Below are 9,918 nucleotides of genomic sequence, written 5' to 3'. Positions count from 1 at the left end.
GGTAGGTAAATCCCACGAGGATTACCCTTTCAGATTTTTTTTATTTTTTTTTCTCCCACTTGGAGCTGGGGTGGGGGGAGGAAGAATGCAGCTGGTATTTTAGCACCCATTAGCAAATTCGAATCCAGACTGAACAATCGAACATCGGTTACCCATTTTTCACCTGTCCAGCAGTGATTTTTCAGTCTARTAGACCCTCATCTGCCCCACAACATACAACCTGTTTTGCAGAGAACCTGATCACATATGACTTGCTGACAGCTAGGTTGTAAACTAACCATTARTCCAAGTGCAGCAGGAGTGGAAGCTAGGCCCTAGAGATCTTTTCTTTAGTTTATACAGACAGTCATTCACCTTTCCTTTATGAACTGACTTTCATGTTCACTTCTGAACACAAGAAAAACCTCAAAGCCTTTCGCTTTCATGACTGTGTGAAGCAACACTTCCTTTCTCTCAACTCACTCGGGCAAATGAGAAAGCTTTCACRGATTTTCTCAGGTCTCTTCTTTAAAAAGAAACTATTCCTGGAAAGCAGTCCTTTTCTTGCATGCCTARATGTTTGCTTTGGAGAGCACAGGAATATATTCATGACTGGGGTGGAAAGTMGGGATTAGAATTCTTAAGCAGCTGTTGATCTCCTCAGTCCTCCCTCCTCTATGAAAGAATTCAGCAGGTGCGTATTTAAGTTACTACAGAAAAATAAAAAGGCATGGTTAAGTATGTATTAGAGAGGCACAAAACCAGYCCTGGTGAAGGTGGTGGCATAGGCTCAGCACTTGCTCAAAGTCAGAGATGGTTTGCAGTTAGTTACCAGCTTGTGCAAGCAAACTTGGTGATTTCACCTTCACTTTGTGTTCACCTGTGTGACCACAAGCGAGATGGCGCCCTTAGGGTCGATGGATTTAAAGAAATGCTTGACATGAAGTATTAAGGTGTTTTACTGGCCTATGACTTGGTAAAATGCAAGTACTCCCTAAACCTAGTCCTTGGGCAAGGTTCTTGACCTTACACAAACTATCTCCCTCCCATAATACAGGCAACTGGTGAGTCTGGCACTCTCCTTTGGTCCTGCCTATCCAAGCCTACATCTGCTGAAATATTTTCCGCTCCGTCACCTCACATGCTTGTCAGTCTCTGTAGATGTTGGTTTGGAAAGCATTTGCCATTTGCAGGGGTGAACAGAAGGAAAAAGGTGAGGAAGAACTAGAAGAGACCAAGCTGGGAGCAGATCCACCTGGCTACATGCTGCCCAAAGGTCCTCTCTTCCAAATAGAAGGAGAAGGAGGAGACAGCAGCTGTCTTCTTTTTATTTATCATCATACTCAGGTGATCTGTGGAATTGTTTGCCACAAGAATGCAAGTTCATCAGGATTTTTTTAAAAGAATCAATTGTTTTCCTAGTACTGGCAAGTCCACAGCTGCCTTATATGCTTAAGGTGGTATATAATGGCATAATAGTAGCATTTAATGGTGTTTAAAAAAAAAATCCTGGACCAAGTGGTTCCAGTCAAAAAGTAATTGTGCTAATGGTGCACATGCTCTTTGCCTTATTGATGCCTTGATCCCAGCGTATTCGACTAAAGTAGCAGTGTTTTGGTTTTGACTAGAGGTTTGAACTACTGCCCGTCAAAGGGAATGGAAAATTTGTCCTTGATTTGCGATGCTGCATCAGGTTCCTGGGTGTTGAATCACAGAATCAGACCTGGGGAAAGCCTGAAGCCACTCAGTTTCTTTTTGTAGCACTGTATCTCTCTTTCTATTTCTAGTGCACTTTAAAGTACAGGAGGTTGTGTGCTTCTTATCACTACCAAACAGTGCTATAACACAAGAAGAAAGTAGTAGCTAGTCCATGCCAGAGCAGCAATATAAGTTAAGAAACAGTCCTAGAAGGTATTTTTGTTGTTGTTTTGATTATTATAGCTATTGCTTTCTTTGTCTTACATTAGACGAATTCAGACACCAATAGCAAAGATTAGCCTGGAAGAATATGATTACCAGTGAATTCAATGAGAATACAAGCTATTTTTCTGTTGATTCAGCCACTGTTTCCCGCTCTCTATTTATCTTTCTGTCTGGGCATATGAAGGATTCAGAACAGAAATTTGGCTCTGTGCCAGCGCTGTGCATTYACCCAAAGCCAGCTGGGCATCTTGCACTCCCACAAGCATCCCTGCAACTGTGCACTTTATCCACAGTTTTGCTGCAGCACTGAATTGCAGTGTCTCTAGGAGCCAAAGGGCATGCMTATCTCTTGAAGAAATGCCTGGATGGTTAGTGTAGATTCAACGTCTAAATTTTAGATGGCTGAAGTTAGATGACGAGAACTCTCAGTCTTCATTGCAAAGACAGCTGATTTCACTAGGAAGTAGTTTTCCCCACATAAGCAAAGCATATGATATTTGGGGATGGTTTATACAGCCAGCAACCTCATTCTGCCCTAGAAGAGTAAAGGACTGCTGAGCCCACGTGATRCTGGGGCTGCCAGTATACTAGAAGTGCTGGTACAGTCTATGTAAGGTGAGGATTCCCAAATCCACACTGGTAGCTTGGCATCTTTTCAGTAGGCAGCTGATGACAGTGCTTGTGAGGGCATCATCATGCTAGACACATACAATTCACAGATTTGTTCCATCCAGAAAAGCTTGAGGGACCTGCTCCATTCAGATCTGCTCTTCYCAGTCTTGGTTCAAGATGCAGCTTCATACACACTAAGCCAGAATGGGAGGTCACTGGAAAAGCCCGTTTCAGCAGGAATTTGGGAGGTCAGGGTGTAGAGCACAGGCAATTCTTGAAAAGGGCTGGAAGCCCCAAAACCTCTCCTCCTGCTCCAGCATATTGGATCCCATCCCCCTTTCCTTCTTTATTTCAATCCTTTCCCTCTGAGCTCCCCTCCCCACCTCTCCCCCAGTTCTTTCTCTATAAAAATGTCTAGCTGGGTCTTAAACACACATAAGGCCTTTGTGGCCTTCTTGGCAACAGACTCCATCATTTTACTGCCCTGTCAGGGAACGGCTTTGTCTGGCATTCCCTTCTTACTAATGGCTGGACTGTGGCACSACCAGCTTTGAACCTCCTTCCCCAGTCTCCACAACATCAGTGTGAGCCACTTATCTTSCTCAGTTCCGTCCTAATTTGGAAAATTTCTTTTTAGGTCCCCTAAGAATATCCTCAGGACTGGAATCATCCCAATTGTCCCAGGCCACAGGGTAGTAACATCCTTCCTTATGACATGTGAACACATTGAAGTTGGCACTACTTTAGATGATGCCAGCACAGCTACTCTCCTAAGGTGATGTTAGTATCTCATCTAAAGTTTCCAGCTGATTCCTTGCTAAAGGGAACTCCAATGCCTCGCTTTCTTTTTCCGGCTGTGTTTTTCCCCTCACATTCTAGCCTTAGGCAGAACTGAAGGCATTTATGATTATGTGATTTATGAAAAAGCTTTATATGCCCCCCTTCCTCTCTCCCTTTCTCTTTCATTCAAATAGTCTGGCTTCTTGATGTGACCTTGAAAGTGTTTCGATGCCTCACTGTATGGTTTCAGATGCGCATATTTTTGTGCCAAGAAGAGCAATTACTGACCGGGAATGAAAGAGATTCTATCAGACTCCAGAGAGTAGAGCAGAAAGAAGCAATTTGGTAACTTGCCTTGAGTAAGAGTAGAAGCAAAGCCTATAAAGCTGTCTGTCTGGCTGTCTCACTCCCTGTTGAACACATCCTTCAAAGTTTCACCTCCAAATGCAAAACTCCAAAAGCTGCCACCTTAACCCAAAAGGAACATAACCCAATCATTTTCTTTCTCTAAAGAGTTCAAAATGACATAAAAGACAAGAAAACTTGAAGATTACATTACAGAAAAACCTTGATGTGTTTGAAAGATACCATACATATACAACTGCACATTCCAGAAATCTGGGCATTGTAAACTCCAGGGATTCTTAAACTCCTCCATTTTAACAACATTAACAAGACATGACTTGAGATCTTTGCTCACACTGAAAGTCAAAACAGTCCAACTTCTCTTACCTGTTCCCTTGTCTTCATCCGCCTTGAAAACATTGTTCATACATTTTCCTATCTTTCACTGATCTGGTTATTTATCCAGTCATAAAATGGAGGCTTCGGTGCCACTTAGGAAAGGCACAATGGATTTTTTGGAGTGATGGCTTTCCACCTGTGGCCCATATTAAAAGGGAAAGTCTGGTGCCATGGACTGAAAGCTCACCCCTACGTTGTGAAACTTTTCAGAGAGCCTGGATAGAAAGAAGATGATGGTGATGGTAGTGGAAGAGGAATAAAATGTCTCTGAGGAGAACTAGAGGAGAAGAGGTGGAGTGAGATTATAGCCCAGCTATATTTTCTTTCATTTCAGATGAAATTTCTGCCATTTCATTTCCTCCAAGACAAACCAGCCTGAGTAGGCACCAGGGGAGATCTACAAAGAGATAGCAGTCTAAGGGAAAGAAACATTTGACTCACAGAAGCCCCTTCAACAATCTCCCCARAGACTAGGCATCTAGGCTGTACAAAACTTCACTGCCAAATGAGTGCTCGCAATTCTCAGCTTTTTTGTGTTTCCTCAGCCAATGTGCCCATTGCCCAAAGCCCAGCAGTCTACTCACCACTTGCTGTACCTCAAAATACTAGCCATCTGGTTTCTGCTCCATCAGCCAACACACAGGAAAGAATGCCCTCATCCTGCATGGGGAAACACAAGCCCCAAATTGTATCTGGGGAGTGCCTGAAGTAATCTTCTCCCAGCTGAAGCAGCCTCTCCTTCCCATCTCTCCTTCCCCAGGAGCCAATGCTCTAAATTGCTCTCACCTGCCACTACTGGGGAGCAGGAATGACTGGGGTTTGTTGAGTAAATAGACAGGTAGACAGACAGATGGATAGAGAGACCATATAGATAGGCATACATGTATTGGAGTGGATGTATAGAGATATTTGCAATTTTTTGAAGCAAATTTCGGTCCCACAGCCTATTTGACCTCATATTCTGTTTCTTCCTCACTAAGCTAATAATCTCAGTCATGGAACCTTATCWAGTGATGTTTGACAATCTGATACCTGTATTGCATCCAAGAGTTTTTTGCTCTGCACCATAGCAGCAATATCTCCAAAGGACTCCTACTGAAGCCAGGACCTCTGCTCATAAATCACCCCCAYACACTGGCTGTCTCTTAATCAATCTTTCCCAGGTGTTCCCTCACTCAACCTTACCACAATCATCTTGAGGCTTTTCCTGGTAGCTTTTTATTATTATTATTTTAAATAATGACTGCATAGCCATACTCAGAATCTTTGACTTTTGTGCTTTCTCCCTAGTAATGTCTTGTTTTACCACTTCTCTATTTGCAGAAATCTCAAGGGTCCACAGATTCTTTCTTCAAATGTCGGATGGAGCTGTACCACTCAGAAAGTTGTTCTGTTGGCATCTCTATCTCAATGTTCAGTTACCCATCAACTGGATAGAAGAAAAATACTTTATGGACACCTTACAAATACCTTATATATATATATATATATATATAGACTGGCTTCATTCCTCTTCTCTATCATCATGGCATGGAGCTACATATCTCCAGGAACTCTTCACTTAGTACTTTTTCTCTCAAAGCATTTTTCATTTTTTTATATTTCTGATACATTTGAAGACAGTTGATAAATTACCTTAAAAGTCAAATATTTATCAGAATTGAATCATCTTGTAATAAAAATGCTAAATTTTGCCATAGCTTCATTTTTGACAACATTTTTTTTTGCTTTCATCCAAGTCTCTCAYGAAAAACCCACTGTTTTCTGATGAAATTTCTATTACATTTCATTTTAAACAAAGTAGTGTAAAAAAACCCACTGACCATATTTTTAATTCCTATTTTTGGTAATAGCTCAAGCTTAGCACTACACTGACAGAGCTACATGCCTTCTAGTGTGGAGCTGGCTGCTATCCAGCCAGCTGAGGGTATAGGCAGAGAAGGTCACGTCTGCCTGCAAAAGACCATGCAGACATCCCCGAAAACTCCTCTAAGGTTCTCAGCCTGAACACACGAGGAGATGTCAAAAAGCCCCATTCCTATGATAGCTTTGCTAGTCTTTTACAAACAGGAGCTAAGAAATAGTCCAAGGCTGCTCCTTCCTGATCCTCCCCAGCCTTTTCCTCTCCCTTCAGGCTGCTAGAGAACCCTTCCAACGGGGGGACTTACTGCATGACACGCGGCTCCAGGAGTCCTTTCCTCTTCTCCTGGGCCTCCCTACATGCAGCTGCTGCTTTGGACCTTATCAGGGGTCTCCACCAGACCTCAGAGGGCCCCAGCTCCCTCAGCATCATGTTTTTTAGTGAGAAGAGGTCAGCACTGCCCAGTTATCCCCCTTCCACTGTCACCTCTATGGGGGACAGTGCAGCCCCAGAGCAAAGCCATCTCAGGATGGGGAGTAGACGGTGCATGGAAGAGATCTACTGCTGCTAGGAACATTGCTGTCAGCATGTCTGCAGCCACATGGGTCTAGTTTAATCTGCCTTCCCCCAGCCCGAACGGGGTTCCCAGACTGGGGGGCACAGAGCCACTCTCAGTACACAGGCCACTTCAAAGAGGTATTTGAAGTGCTTGAACGCAGCCCAGAAAGCTAAGTGCCTTCTCCAGGTCAGCACGTGGTCCYCGCACAGAGCCAGGAGCTGCTGCTGCTGTTGGTCCCTGCTTCCGTTTTGCACACAAGCAGCTTCCCAAGTGCCTGCTCCCRTGCTGGGGACCAGACACTTCCCTCTGGCTGTATTATAGGGTTGGTGAAATTAAGGGATCTTCATAGAGGGGAGAAAATAATAAAAGGTGTCTCTCTCTGTTACTGCTCTGAAGACCTTTGCTTGAGTCAAAAAATGAAAAGTTTCTTGAGTTGATTTTTTTTTCCTTCGTGGCTGATAATGAAATTTGCAGTGCATAGGAAGTTATCTCTGCTTCGCTCTCCCAGACTTACTTACTTGAGAGCTCTGAGTCATCACTGGAGCTGCCTGAAAACCTTGGGTTACCCCAACTTTCTGAATCTATTTGTGAAATTTTAAAACAAAGAATTTCCCAGGGCAGGGAGGGGGAGGGAGCAGGAGCAGGTTTCTTACTAGCATTATTATATAGCCACAGGGGCCCCAGTGCTTCTGAAATTTAGCCTGTAGTGCCTGAAGAGCGTTAGACACTTTAGATAGCACGGAAGAGTCATGGTCCCTTCCCTTTTTACATCTATTGCCTAGTTCTGGAAACTATCTTCCACTTCAATAGAATGAATCATTGTTAAAGTCATTACATGCTCATAAATGTTTACATGAGTGGACCTTAAATGGAAAAATACTGCAGGAAAAAAGAGAAATGAAGCTAGAAGTCAGAGCTAAGCAAAAGCCCCTTGATTGGAGAGTTTCATGTTTGCTTCTCCTTGATTTGGAATCAGATTTTGATCTTGATTTGAAGATCCCCAGAAGTGAGTCCCTCTGCTAACAAATAACACCAATAACAGCTCTGCCAGTCTAAAGGGGTAAAAAGGTAGGTATTTAAAGGGAATCAATGCTTACAGTACCGAGAGTCACAGGACTATTCACATGCTGGGAATGGCTCAACGAAGGGACAAAATCTGTAATGAGAATCTGTTCATCCAAAAGAGGATATGACTGAGAAGAGCCAAAGAGCAACAGAGATAGAGCAGCCCAGCAGTGACTTTCCTCTGAAGAGCATCTGGAGCACATGTACCGACACGTATTTTGCTCCAGTGAATGATTTTGCCCTCTGCCACCTACCTTTAAGAAAAATTTTCTTGTTTCCTCAGTTACGGCTATGTCTTTCTTGGTTTATCTCTCATACAAGGTATCATATTATATTTTTGCGTGTATGTAACCAATTCTAACCTTGGACTAAAGTTTAGGAAACTTTTGGAAACTATTTCTTGCAACCACGCATGTGTTATTTTTAAATAAGATATGCACTCAGGATATGCTACTGACCGGACAGGCAGGGTGTATTTAAGGGTATGGTAAAAAAAGCTCCACAGGGTTAGTGGTAAGATTCTCCCCAACAGGAGCAGCTTTCAGATCGAGGCCTCTACGAGATAAACTTTAGGCCCCTACCAGACTTCTCTGGCATCAGATCTGGGAGGTTTGCTGTTGGCTTTGAGACTTTGAATCAGGGCCAAATGATTGCAGCTCCTGGTCTAGGGAAAAGGGAAACAGAAAGGAACTACAGGCTTAAAGGATTAGAAGGAAGAGCTAAAAATAAAGTACCAGCAATGCCAGACCCCAAACTTTTATTGCTTTCCTTGCAAATGGAATGTTTTTTCCTGTTATTTTTCTGAGGGGAATCAGACTTCAGTACAATTTGGAAGAACAGGACACTGCGGTGGAAAACTTTCTCTGATATTACTCTCCAAGAGCAGAACTGTTCCTGTTCTGTTCTACCCTCTTCATAAGACTCTTCTTCCAGCTAAGCATGGAGTAGAAAAGCCTCTTTCTGTGACCATTTCTCATACACTTCAGCTTATTTCAGTAAAAAAATAAATACGGCTGATCAATGCCAGAAAAAAAAGAAAAGAAAAGAAAAAAAAAAGAAAAAAAAAGGTTGTGCATTTCTATTTGTGCAGCCTATGATGGGGACTTTCAGGAACATAGAAATACCCCTGCTCTGACTTCCTCCTGGGTTGCTGTGAATATCCTCCCTTTTACTTCAGGCCTACGCTGTCCTTTCAATATCGTTTAGACAGAGATGACACCCAGGAAATGCAGGTGGAAAGAGAGATCAGGAGCAATAAATGGAAGAGACCAGGCTGTCTCGAAAGAAAATGGGATGGTAGGAGGAGGCAAAGAGAGATGCATGGATGATGTAGTCCTTGAGAGAGGGAAAGGCAATCTCAAGATCACCATGGGCTGGAGGGATATTGTCACCTACAAATTAAGAACCAGACATGATTTCAGCTGCAGAGGTGTGAGTGGGCTCCAACACAACTGTAAGTCCAGCTCCTGGGTGAGCACCTGCATAGTCATGGGACACGAGCAGGCGCCTACAGAGCTTTTACAGTCTGCTTGCTGCTGAAGTTGAACTCCAGTACTGCATGTGGGATAGCCCARTGCTGGTATTACCAAAACCCTGCCCAAATCCCTGAACCGAAATTCCAGTTTTAAAACTAGTTGATCCTGTCTCGGGGTCTGGGTGACCTTTTGCAATCCTTCAGATTGTATCTCCAACCATTCCACTGAGTCTCTCTCCGGGACAGCTCTGGTGCAGACAAGTGAGAGGAGGAGCAGGTGCCAGTGGGCCAATATTGAGCCAATTCAGGCTCAATGAGGAGCTTTTCTGGGAATGAAAGTACAGAGAGTCATGTTCAACCTCTCTTTTCCTGAGCAGACCTAAACACACTGTTCATTCTTGAGAAGGAGTTCAATGCTTGGACCTAAAAACTATATACACAGAGATATGTTACATATTTATTCGAGGCAGAAATTGGCCAGGAAATGGCTATAAAGCACACATTTTGAATAAAAGGAGGGAGATTTATGGCTCTTTTGCAAATCTGAGTCATATCTTTCTGCATCCCCCAGGCTGGAGAACCCTAATCACTAACATACCCCAAACATGTATGCACAGTGGACTGAGAATTGCTTCCTTCTGGCCACAACTCCAGCTAAAGACGTGATAGGGATTGAGCTACTTTATCTGACAGTTGGTAAATGAATTGCCAATTCATTCTGAGCTCAGAGGGGGATTTTTTCCCCCTTAAAAAAAAAAGGGTCCTTTTATATGTGTCTTTGATCAGTCAAGACCTTGACAAATTATTTTCCAAGGAATTTCTTTAGCCTTAATGCCACAAGGAAGGGGGAAAAATGAATTTGCTCTCAAATAGAAGCTTTTATGTTTCAGAAATTACAGTAGTGTAAGCAACTTTCCTCCA

General features: G+C 43.1%; 1 long non-coding RNA gene across 1 annotated transcript in view; it reads right to left on the bottom strand.

Moving 5' to 3' along the window:
• LOC146600091 (uncharacterized) overlaps positions 1 to 6,420 on the bottom strand; it is a 19,324-nt gene extending 12,904 nt beyond the window's left edge. The window contains exon 1 of the long non-coding RNA XR_014898345.1: positions 6,207 to 6,420. This is a non-coding gene — a long non-coding RNA (uncharacterized LOC146600091). The remainder of the gene's footprint in view (positions 1 to 6,206) is intronic.
• Between the last annotated feature and the right edge of the window lie 3,498 nt (positions 6,421 to 9,918).

This window comes from Rhea americana, unplaced genomic scaffold, assembly GCF_003343005.1.
Source record: "Rhea americana isolate MKP2758 unplaced genomic scaffold, rheAme1 scaffold_128, whole genome shotgun sequence".
NCBI classification, from domain to species: Eukaryota; Metazoa; Chordata; class Aves; order Rheiformes; family Rheidae; genus Rhea; species Rhea americana.
The sequence above is the reverse complement of the archived record's forward strand: the minus strand, read 5'-3'. Positions and strand labels throughout refer to the sequence as shown.